The sequence below is a fragment of the Balaenoptera physalus genome, assembly GCF_965194825.1.
Source record: "Balaenoptera physalus genome assembly, chromosome: 8".
NCBI lineage: Eukaryota > Metazoa > Chordata > Mammalia > Artiodactyla > Balaenopteridae > Balaenoptera > Balaenoptera physalus.
In genome coordinates this window covers 113,427,437-113,440,189 of record NC_138887.1, presented here as the reverse complement: position 1 = coordinate 113,440,189, position 12,753 = coordinate 113,427,437, and the positions used below count along the sequence as shown (strand labels likewise).

At 35.6% G+C, this 12,753-nt stretch overlaps 2 pseudogenes across 2 annotated transcripts in view; one reads left to right on the top strand and one right to left on the bottom strand.

The window, feature by feature from the left end:
* The window catches only part of LOC309666436 (olfactory receptor 2F1-like), a 617,177-nt pseudogene that overhangs the window by 228,928 nt on the left and 375,496 nt on the right, over window positions 1-12,753 (top strand). The window lies entirely within an intron of this gene.
* On the bottom strand, window positions 37-10,759 carry LOC309666433 (olfactory receptor 2A5-like; annotated as a pseudogene). Its single transcript has one exon. The product of its transcript is annotated as an olfactory receptor 2A5-like (transcript).

The window sequence follows — 12,753 nt, the reverse complement described above, 5'->3', positions numbered from 1 at the left end:
TCATTTTTTTACCAGTTTGAATGAAGTATAGAAATATTATCTCTTTTGCATCTCTTTACTCTCTCCAATTTATAATTTTCTTCAATATTTCCTCTACATAAATTTAGAAAAGTACCAAAAAAAGCTATAATTTTGGCTTGAACCATCAAACATAATTGAGAAACTCAAGAGGATAAGGAAAGCCTATGGAATTCACTCATAATATTTCTTATCATGTTCTTTCTTCCTAATATTCCAAGTTTCCTTTTTTTCTGTTTAAAGAATTCATTTTTAAAGATCAGCTTTGCTGTGTATAGAATTCTATGTTGACAGTTTTTAATTTCAGTAATTTAAGATGGTATTCCATTTTATTTTGTCTTCCATGATATTTGTTAAGAAGTCAGCTCTAATCTTATTGCTGTTCCCTTGACAGTAATGGACTTTTTTTTTTTTTCCTGGCCAGTTGTAATGTTTTTTCTTTACCCTTCATTTTCAGCAGTTTGACTAACATATTTCTCAGCGAGGTTTTACTTATATTTATCCTGTTTGAGTTCTCCTGAGCTTCTTAAATCGGTGTGTTGATATTGCCTATCAGATTTTAGAACTTCTTGTCATTATTTTTTTTCAAGTAATTCACCTGTCCCATTTTTTCCTCTTTTTTTCCTTATGGGACTCCAATTACATATATGTTACACCTTTTGACTCTTTCTTACAACTCCATTTTGCCCTCTTGAGTTCTTTATTTTTTTCTCTCTTTAGTTTTGGCAATATATATTGAACTGTTTTTTAACTTCACTAATCTTGACATCAGTTGTAGCCTGTCTTCTGTAAAATACATCTAATGAGTTATTTGTCAGATTTCTTTTATGGAAAGATTTAGAATGGTAACTAGACTTTTAAAATCAGATTCTTATTTTCAATCGAAATACTACATGTTGTCATCTATTCTCTCCTTTATTTCCTTTATATCAATTATAGATATTTTAATATCCTTTTCTATTAACTCCAATGTCTGAATGATCTGTGAGTTTTTTCCTAGTAACTTATTATCTCTTATCAATCATTTTTTGCATGTTTAGGGATTTTCTTAAATGCTGAAGTTATGGACAATATGCTATAGAAACTCTCAAGAGTTTTGAGATTTTTTTCTTCTGGAGAGCAGTTAGACTACTTGAAGATCACCTTGCTCCTCTTAAGACTTAGTTTTAAGCTGTGTTATGGTAAGTAACATAGCCTCTAATCCCAGGACATGGGAATTCTCCCAAGACATGGAATTTCTAGAGCCCCATCTGAGTTTCTAAGTTTTGTTTTGTTCTGTTTGCTTTTGACCAATCTCTTCCCATTCTGGCTGGATCTGAACTCTAACATCTTCCCAGGAATTTGTGAGGTTTTTTTCTTCTTTCAGTCTTCCAGCTGCTGCTGCTTTCTGCTAGGTCTCTCCTTAGCCCATTTTCACATATCTAGGGAGTTAACTCAAGAAACAAATGACATTTTAACATGAATATTTCTAGGATTCTTTCTCTATTGCTCTCCTAATATGGGACGTTGACCCCCAATTCCTAACTGATCTAGCAGCCTTGAACTCTAATCACTGCTTCCTCTGGTCACCAAGACCACTGATCCCTCCTTGGGTTCCATATTCCTGTACAAAGTCCAGGAAAATGCCTTCCTGGGAGAGTTTGGGCCAATGTATTCACCTCATATGCATCCCCTCCATTTCTTCAACAATTGACAAAAGTTGTTTTCTATATGTTGTTGAGATTGTATAGCTATATATGGTGGGAGGGTAAATCTAATACCAGCTATTTTGGTATAGTCAAGACACATACTAATTTATTTTTAATGTGAATCTAGAAAATCTTTTCCCTGCACTTAAAATTTTAATTAAAATATAGTAGTTACAAGATTACTGAAAAAAAGGGGTTTTAATAATTTGGTTTCATGAGGGAAAAAACTCATCCAGGAGTGGAAAGTTTGTTTTAGAAGTAATGGTCATTTTGCATGACATTTTCTGGAAGTCCCACTCCATGCATAATCATTTGTGTGGTTTATCTTTGCCCATTAAGAAGTCAAGTCTCTAGTATGTTACTATATTCCACTATATATTTGTTTACTATTTAACTTTTTATTTTTTTAATGGTTGAGAGACATAATAAAGTGAAATATTATTGCCTGAAAATACTCTGCTAGTCTGGAAAATAAAAAGGCAGAAGCTTCAGGGAAAACCTTGTTAAGAGATATAAAAATAGTAGGAAAGTGAGGTAATTCGAGAATAAATCTGCCTTTAATTATGCATGTTGTAAAACATAAATGGGAGACTAAAAGAGAATGTAGGTGAGAGGTAAAAATGAAAGCAGAAGTAAAGGAGGGAGTAAACATTTCTATAATGGGTTATGAGACAGTGTTATCTTCTTTTGGTCAATACTAAGTATTTTTCAGCTCTTGTCAGAGGACTTGGAAATTACTTGTTATCCAACAGTGAATCCCAGTCCTGTCTTCACTTGACTCATAACTGGTATTGTAGAGACATTTAGTTCTGCAATGATTGTATGTATTGAGCAACATCCTGCTGCCAGGAATTTTCCTTCTGGGTGTTCATTTCCCTGAAAAATAACACTTGTTACCAGGCAATGTGAATGCTTATGATTGAATTGGTTACTTAGTGTAATGACATTGTTTCAATAATTAAACAACAAGAATTTTAAAAATAAGCTATTAATCCATTTCTTGAGAAAACTGTGCTCTTTAGATTTTTATGGCTTTAAGCATATTGATAATCCAGATGTCTCATCTCTGAACAAAAATGCTTAACAGCAGAGATGAAACTTGCACATCAAAATTTTTCCTATTTTCAGGTAGTGTCTTGGACAGTTCAGATTCTCTTATCAAATTTTGCTGTTAGGTAATTTTTCTGACCTTGAAGTCATCCTCCGACCACATCCCAAAGGAAGAAGACTCTACTTAGCCAAATGTTCTATCCACCCCTCACATGGACCTCTTCTGCCATTCCCTCCATGAAGCACCCTTCACCTTAGCATTCCTGAGGCTGTAGATGAGGGAGTTCAGCATTGGACTGAAGAGACTGTGAAACAATAACAGCTTTTTCTCTTATTTCCTCTTTGACCAGAGTACGGGGACCATATCAGTGCCATGTCAGTGCCAAAGAAAAGCCCAACCACACCATGGTGGGAGGAGCAGGTGAAGAAAGAAGGCTTTTCTTCAGCCCTCTCCTGACTGGATCCTCAGGATGGTCCAGAGGCTGCTAGAATAGGAGACCAGCACCAAGCAAAGGGGCCTAAGACAAATACACAGGCAGCAAGGATGACAGCTTCGCTGATCCATGGGTCAGCACAGGCCAGTTTGAGGACAGGTAGGATTTCATAGACGACATGGTCCACTTCCGAGGACTCACAGAAGGACAACCTTCGAAGGAGAACTGCATGTACCAGAGCCAGAATCAACCCACATGTCCAGGAAATGATGGCCAGGACCGTGCACGCTCTCCAGTTCATGATGACAGTGTACTGGAGGGGACGACAAATCGCCACAAACCTATCATAGAACATCACCACGAACATCAGGCACTCCATGTGAGCAAAAGTCAAATACAAAAATGTCTGCATTATGCATGGAACAAAGGAGAGGGTTCTATTCAGGTCTGCTAAGTTTACCAACATCTCATGGACACTGTTGGAAGCATAGGACATGTCAATGATGACAGGTAAGAGAGGAAGAATTACACTAGGGTGTGCAGTCTGGGATGCAGACAGATGAGTCCAGAGATCATGCCATTCCCCAGCAGGCTGAAGGCAGAAAATAGAGAGAACATCCGGAAGAGGAACACTTCCATCTCTGCACTGAGTGGAAATCCTATCAAGATGTGACCCATGTCACATCTAAAGATAGTCTGCCAAGGACAGAAGAATGACAGAAAGATTAGTCTAAAGAATTAATAAAAATTGAAGTTATTTAATTCAAAAGAATTCAGAGGAAACACATACTAATTTCTGTTCTGTTTCAATTATTTTCAGTCTTAATGTAGCAAATATTTCAGAACCACATTTATAAAGGAAGAACAAAGTATTTACCATAGTGTAAAAATAATATTGTGGAGTAATAGAGTCAGTAATTTTATTCTTGATCCTCTACTTCAGCTTTTCTGTTTCCATATAGATAAACGAATTATTTCACTACTTTAACAATATTTACATGAGTATCAACATAATGGATCACAGTAGGGAAACAGATGAAGATGCACATCTGCTCCTGACTCCTTTAGCTTGGAAATGACTCATGTTACTTTTGCTCACTTTTTAGGCCAGAAACAGTCATATGTAGTCATTCCAATTTTAAAGAGAGCTAGTAAATATGGGGAATTACTTGGATATTTGATGACCTCTGTAGCTCCAACATTTGATGGAACTGGTTTTTTCTGACTGACTAGCACTGATTGTTCTCTTGCCTTGCCCACTCTGTGCATAGTGATGACACACTGATTGCTTGAAATTGTAAATAAGGCTCCCTCCTCCCCCTTTAGAAAGTTTGTTATGAAACATTTACCATTGCTCATACATAAAACTATTTTAAAACTCTATCCAATGTAGTGATTTTCCTCTCAATTTTAGGGTCTACTCTAAGAATTTTTCCTTATGTAACTGACATCAAAAGTAAGACTATTCTTAGCCAGTGGGAAGCAGCAGCATAGCACAGGGAGATTGGCTTGGTGCTTTGTGATGACCTAGAGGGGTGGGAGAGGGAGGATGGGAGGGAGGCTCAAGAGGGAGGGGATATGGGGACATGTGTGTGCATGTGGCTGATTCACTTTGGTGTAGGGCAGAGACTAACAGAATATTGTGAGGCAATTATACTCCAATAAAGATCTATTTAAAAAAAAGACTTTTCAGCTGGACCTTATCAGCTACACAGAAGAGAATAAATTTATCATGTTCTGTTATTTAGCATAGCAACATAGCATTTAAACGCACATGGTAGATGTCATTTTACTTTGCATAGTCACAGCAAATTTTCCGCATAGATAATACAGGCATACCTTGGGTATACTATGGGTTTAGTTCATACCTCAGATATATTGTGGGTTCAGTTCCAGACCAATGCAATAAAGCAAATATCACAATGAAGTGAGTCAGACATTCTTTTTTTGGTTTCTCAGTGCATATGAAAGTTATGTTTACACTATACTATAGTCTATGAAGTGCAAAATAACATTATGTCTAAAAAATGTATATATCTTAATTTAAAAATACTTTATTGCTAAAAAATTCTAACCATCATCTGACAACAGAGGGTTGCCACAAACCTTCAATTTGTAAAAACACAGTATGTGCGAAGTACAATAAAGCAAATCATGATAAAATGAAGTATACCTGTAAACAGTACATTGTGAGTTAAATTCACTTGTACTAAAATTATTCTTCTTCAGATATATGATTGTCTTTGTCTTTTAAGACCCATGCAAGTAGGATGATCTGAGTAATGAAACTGTATTGGCAATGATTGTATATTTTTTTCTGGATGTAATAAAGGCATATATCGATTGGAGAATATGGTGAGATCCATCTTGGACACATGCATAGGTGCTCACTATCCAACGAATGACAACTGTCTTATTTACAGAAGATCAAAGGGATGCCTTGAAGTGCAGGACAGTCCTGTGATGTTCTGAGCCTTGACTTCTTGCTTGGTTAAACAGCTCTCTTTGCTTACACAAAATGAATTACCATAAGGAACAAGGCGGGCAGCCAACTCATCCTTTCTAGGTAGGCTCAGGTAAAAGTCTGGGTAAAGATGACATGGTCCTTTCTGCTTTGATGGATTCAAGGCTGTTCTGTGCACTAACTCTTTATGAATGAGGAGTTGCTATGAACTGCTACTAAATGTGCAATATTGGTCAAAGATATCTGTAAAAATAATTTCATTATCACTATAAATGTCCAGTTATTTTTTAGGACATAGTCAAAGATGAAATAGTGAGAAGTGTGATAAAAAAAAAAGCCACTCAGTTGAATTCAAATGTTGTATTTACCATATAAAACGTATCCTGGGAATATGTATTATCATATACATCATTTCGTCTTTTTGAGTGGTCACCATAGTTCACTATGATGTAAAAGACACTCAGTTTTTGTTAAATGAATGAGCGTCGATTTAATGAAGAACACATACACTGAAGGCTGATATGTAAATCCTGTTTTGCAAAGTTGTGATTTTTGCTTTAAAGAAAGTTTTTACCATTAGGTGTTAATAATTTGACAATAATTTTATTTGAAAAACTATAATAATTCAACTAATCAGTTTAGAATATATTGTTTTCTAAGGGTAAATTGGAATCAGTCTGTAATATTGGAGTACTGAAAACCTACAGAAAAATTATATAACACTTAAATGCATCTTATAGGTAATAATTGCTTTGTATTTACAATTTGGAGAAATCTAAAGGAGTTCTATTAATTAAAAGAGGAAGAGCTGTTTAAGTAAGTTTGAAATCTCAGTTTCAATGTATGGCAGAGCTTTGAAGTTTTTAAACTAAGAAACTGAGAGAGGCATCAGTTAAGATGGGGTGGTGTCTTTTTATGAGCAAAAGCTCACATGAAGTCCTCGACATTTTATTTTCCATACATACGATCAAGTGATGGAGGATTCTATGTAACAGTGTGTTAAGTATGTGATATTAAATTTAGCTACAAAACTAATTTTCTAGAGCTTAGAATTGAGTAAGAAACATCAGGAATATATAATGTTTTGAGACACTATTGAAAGCAATCAGCAATAATTAAAATATATTTAATCTCTAAACTGAAAATTTAATAATTTAAATAAAGATAACCTATTTCTACTGATGAGGAACATTTGCGTCATACATTACCATCTTACTTCCCAGATTATTTTTCTTTCAATTGTGGTTATTTTCTATTTTGAATTATTAATCATTTATTCCTCATTTTGATTACCATTATATTAATATTACTTTTTAAATTCAAATTGAAATTAAAGCTAAAAATAAAAGTTAAGATATCACAGAACACTGATACCGTTACAGCAATGGGAGAGAGAAGAAAACATAAAAGCACTGATGGCTGAATGACAGTGCAATTTGTTAATTGATGCAATTTAAGTGCATCAACTCATGGAAATAAAAAACAGTAAGATCACTTCCTCACCCAGGCAGTGGTTTCCACTGAACATACAACACAGGAAACTCTGAAAAATGTTTCTTGCACTAAAGAATTTTAATATATATCTCCACCTCAATGGTCGATTTAGAAAATCCAGAAGCACTGGCTTTCATCCTATCCTATTATGGAACCAGAAAAACATTTTCCTAAAAGATGGATGCTATCAGAGTATGATATATACCAACACTCATGAATAAAGTGGGAGAATATACCTCAGAAATAACAAGTCACACTTAACTATTTCATTGTTTCATGAAAGGCAATAAAATATTGCTCATAGACACTATCAGGACTTTTGTTTTTAGGCTGATTGCTAGTTACTCAGTGATACCAAGATTAGTAGCAAATGTTATGAAAATTTTACTTGTGGAAGTATCCATAATTACATACAGTTATCCTTATCTTTCCATTAAGTGATTTTGGGGTAAGTTATTTAACAACTCTGCACATCAATACTTTCGTCTAGGTGTGTGAAGTCCTTTCATCTCTGTGGTTGAGTTCAGAAAGCCACATGCAGAGGCCACAGCCTCGACAAGGAGGCGCTCATTTTCTTTGTCTCCTTTGCATTAGTGCCAGTTCTGGACTACATTCCTAGTCACATTGTTGGAGATGATGTGGAGAACGATGGGAACTAGATTCAGAATTCCTGTGCTCACAGCTCAGCTAGGAAGAGCTCCCCATGAGAATGTCTTTATTTACGAGTTCAGCTGCACTAAATACAAACTCTGGCTCAGAGAAACAGACATCCATGATATAATTTTTCTCTCACCATAGCCCAGGTGAATCTGCTGCCTCCTCATCCTACTGCAATAACCCTTATCCCAAACCACCTACCAGTGCAAATAAATCTCATCTACATATGATGCTGTTAGTTCTGGCTGTTACCTTAAGATTCAACCTTAACCTACAGACAATCCCACAGAAAGTAGACTATTCCTCTTTATAGTAGTCTCCATAGTGAGAAATTCCAGAGTTGAAAATGTTTACTTCACCTTCTGATGATGATGGAGAATAATAAAGCTGTTATTCTCTCCATTTTGGGGAGCAAAGTTTGGGGTTTTTTTCTTTTTCTTTTTTTAAAAAATTGAAGCATAGTTGATTTACAGTGTTGTGCCAGTCTCTGCTGTACAACAAAGTGACTCAGTTATACACATATATACCTTCTTTTTTTTAAATATTATTTTCCATTATGGTTTATCCTAGGAGATTGGATATAGTTCCCTGTGCTATACAGTAGGACCTTATTGTTTATCCATTCTAAATGTAATAGTTTGCATCTGCCAAAGGTTGTATTTTATAATTGGTTCAATACAAACAATTCTCATGACTCTCTTGAGAATTTAGATTTTCCAGGGAGGCCCCATTAGTCATTACACCTATAAACATCTTTCCTGAGGGAAAAAAGTTTTGATGAACATTCCCCCTGGAGGAGAACAAAGATCAATAGTGTTTGATTGTTTGTGCAGGAAATATTTTGGGGAAAGTCAGAAGCAGATATGTTGTCATAGAATGTAAATATATTTTCAAACATCTCAAAGGCTATAACCTGAGGCAAATATCACAATTTAGAGGACATAACACTTGGCCATATAATAACTTTGCTAATTCAAACTTCTTACCCCCCTGGTGGTTTATTAAGATCTGTATCTCCCTAATAACCAATAAACAGGTGCATATAGAGCCTGTGTTGCCACTTCTAAGGGGAATAAGTCCCCTCAGGTAGATGCATATTTTCATCTACTGAAGAATGAAATTGGGATGCAAAGCGGTGAGATTATCATAATGACACGTGTTGATTAGTGTTTACTGTGTTTCAGAACCTCAGGTATATACACCATACATGGTATTTTATTTAATCTTGTGAATTGATTAATATGTTGTCGCCACGTTATACGTGTGCATTATGAAATTAGAGAAATAAATATATTGTCCACTCTATCAACTGCCAGCGCCAAGAATGAATTATATATGCAGATAACAAATCCTCTGCTCTAACTACTGAACGTATGTCCATTTTCAAAAGCTCTTAAAATGACCTCTCAGAAAGACTTCACCTGTTCTCCTCAATCCTTACCAACTTTCAACAATCTCATAAGCCTCCAGAATTCCTACACATATTTTCCTGGGTATGACTCATAACCTCGGAAGAGAATAATTTCTCTTTCTGTTTCTTGTTGTAAGCTTATATAAATTTAATCTCAAACATTTCTTCAAAATGTTTTTTACTATCTAGTAGTTGTAGAATGGTTTCTCAAGTGCTGCTGCGCTGGGCAGGTCTTATAAGAAGGTGTCGACATTACTTTCATTTTTCCTAGCACATTTACGTCCATATAAGGTATAAACATGAATATTCAAGAAACACAAATTAGTTCTTTCAAATATGCATTACAAGTGGAAAGCAGAGCAGGTAAATCAGGTGACCTGTCAGTTGAGATAGACAAAGCAGATTTGTAGAATTCCTGTGACACATTAGCATATTATCTTGTTGACATTATTTAGTAATGAGAACCAAATGAGATAACATATTCTTTTATAATTCACTATTAAAGTTTTGAGAGTTAACATCTTTACTAACAATAGCTGCGTCTTTTGGGGCATCTGTTACACAGAATAATGCCCGGCCCCCAAGATGATGACATCCTAGTTCCAGGAAGCTCTGAGTATGTGAGCTTACATGATAAAAGAAACTTTGCAGATGTAATTTAGTTAAAGATCTCAAGATGCAGAGATTATCAGGGATTATCCACAAGGGCCCACTATAATTACAAAAGTCTTTGTGAGAGGGGGGCAGGAGGTCAGAGAGGAGGGAACATGAAGTTGACTTTGAAAATGGAATCAAAGAATGTAGGCAGAGTCTGTAAAATGTAGAAAATAAAGAAACAAATCATTCACTGGAGCCTCTAGAAAGAAGACAATCCAGCAGAGCCATTGTAGACATAAGACCTCTAGAAATATAGGATAAAACATTTGTGTTGTCCTAAGCCTCTAAATCTGTGGTTTTATGTTTCAGTAGGAATAAGAAAGTAATATAGGAATGATAATGCTTTATTTTCAGTTATGAAAATAAGTCCACTTCTAACTACCGTGGGCACTCTAAAAAACTGAAAGAGAAATTGGTGATTTCTGGCTTTTATCTGAGCATATAAAGAACTTGAAAGTCATCAATCATGTCTTCGAACAAGAAAAAATGTAAACAAACTAAAAAATGTAAAACTCTTCATCATTCAAACTTGCACTTCATTAAAATTTAAAAAAACAAACAATTTTGCTCTGTGAAAGACACTGTTAAAAATATGGAAAGTCAAGCCAAAGACTGAAGAAATTCTTTGCACACATTGGAGAAATGACTTGATTCCAAAATATACAAAGAACTCTTAAAACACAGTAGGACTATACTAACCAAAGCAATCTACAGATTCAATGCAATCCCTATCAAACTACCAATAGCATTTTTCACAGAACTAGAACAAAAAATTACACAATTTGTATGGAAACACAAAGGACCCCGAATAGCCAGAGCAATCTTGAGAAAGAAAAACAGAGCTGGAGGAATCAGGCTCCCGGACTTCAGACTATACTACAAAGCTACAGTAGGCACAAAAACAGAAATATAGATCAATGGAACAGGATAGAAAGCCCAGAGATAAACCCATGTACATATGGACACCTTATCTTTGATAAAGGAGGCAAGAATATACAATGGAGAAAAGACAGCCTCTTCAATAAGTGGTGCTGGGAAAACTGGACAGCTACATGTAAAAGAATGAAATTAGAACACTCCCTAACACCATACACAAAAATAAACTCAAAATGGATTAAAGACCTAAATATAAGGCCAGATACTATAAAACTCTTAGAGGAAAACATAGGCAGAACACTCTATGATATAAATCACAGCAAGATCCTTTTTGACCCACCTCCTAGAGAAATGGAAATAGAACAAAAATAAACAAATGGGACCTAATGAAACTTAAAAGCTATTGCACAGCAAAGGAAAACATAAACAAGACGAAAAGACAACTCTCAGAATGGGAGAGTATATTTACAAATGAAGCAACTGACAAAGGATTAATCTCCAAAATTTACAAGCAGCTCATGCAGCTCAATATCAAAAAAACAAAAAACCCAATCCAAAAATAGGCAGAAGACCTAAATAGGCATTTCTCCAAAGAAGACATACAGACTGCCAACAAACACATGAAAGGATGCTCAACATCACTAATCATGAGAGAAATGCAAATCAAAACTACAATGAGGTATCACCTCATACTGGTCAGAATGGCCATCATCAAAAAATCTACAAACAATAAATGCTGGAGAGGGTGTGGAGAAAAGGGAACCCTCTTGCACAGTTGGTGGGAATGTAAATTGATACAGCCACTATGGAGAACAGTATGGAGGTTCCTTAAAAAACTAAAGTTAAAAATAGAACTACCATACGACCCAGCAATCCCACTACTGGGCATATACCCTGAGAAAACCATAATTCAAAAAGAGTCATTTATCCCAATGTTCATTGCAGCTCTATTGACCATAGCCAGGACATGGAAGCAACCTACGTGTCCATCAACAGATGAATGGATAAAGACGATGTGGCACATATATACAATGGAATATCACTCAGCCATAAAAAGAAATGAAATTGAGTTATCTGTAGTGAGGTGGATGGACCTAGAGTCTGTCATATCATACAGAGTGAAGTAAGTCAGAAAGAGAAAAACAAATACTGTATGCTAACACATATATATGGAATCTAAAAAAAAAACGGTTCTGAAGAACCTAGGGGCAGGACAGGAATAAAGATGCAGACATAGAGAATGGACTTGAGGACACAGGGAGGGGTAAGGGTAAGCTGGGACAAAGTGAGAGAGTGACATGGAAATATATACACTACCAAATGTGAAATAGATAGCTAGTGGGAAGCAGCTGCATAGCACAAGGAGATTAGTTCGGTGCTTTGTGACCACCTAGAGGGGTGGGATAGGGAATGTGGGAGGGAGACGCAGCAGGGAGGGGATATGGGGATATATATGTATACATATAGCTGATTCACTTTGTTATACAGCAGAAACTAACACAACATTGTAAAGCAATTATACTCCAATAAAGATGTTAAAACACACACACACACACACACACACACACACACAGTAAGAAAATGAATAACTCAATTTAAAAATGGGCCAAAAACCCTGACAGACAGCTCTTCAAAGAAGATATGCAGGTGGTAAGTAAGCATATGAAAAGATGCTCCACATCTATATTATCGGGGAAATGCAAATTAAAATAACAATGAGATATCACTATACACTTAGTAGAATGGCTAAAATCCAAACATGGGCAACACCAAACACTGATTAGGATGTGGACCAAAAGGAACTTTCCTTCATTGCTGAGGGAATTCTTTTTCATTCATTGCAACATGGTACAGTCACTTTGGAAGGCAGTTTGATAGCTTCTTAAAACACTAAACATACTCTTACTATACAATCTACCAATCGCACTACTTGGTATTCACTCAGAGGCAGTGAAAACTTAAGTCCACACAAAATCCTGCAAACAAATGCTTATAGCGACACTA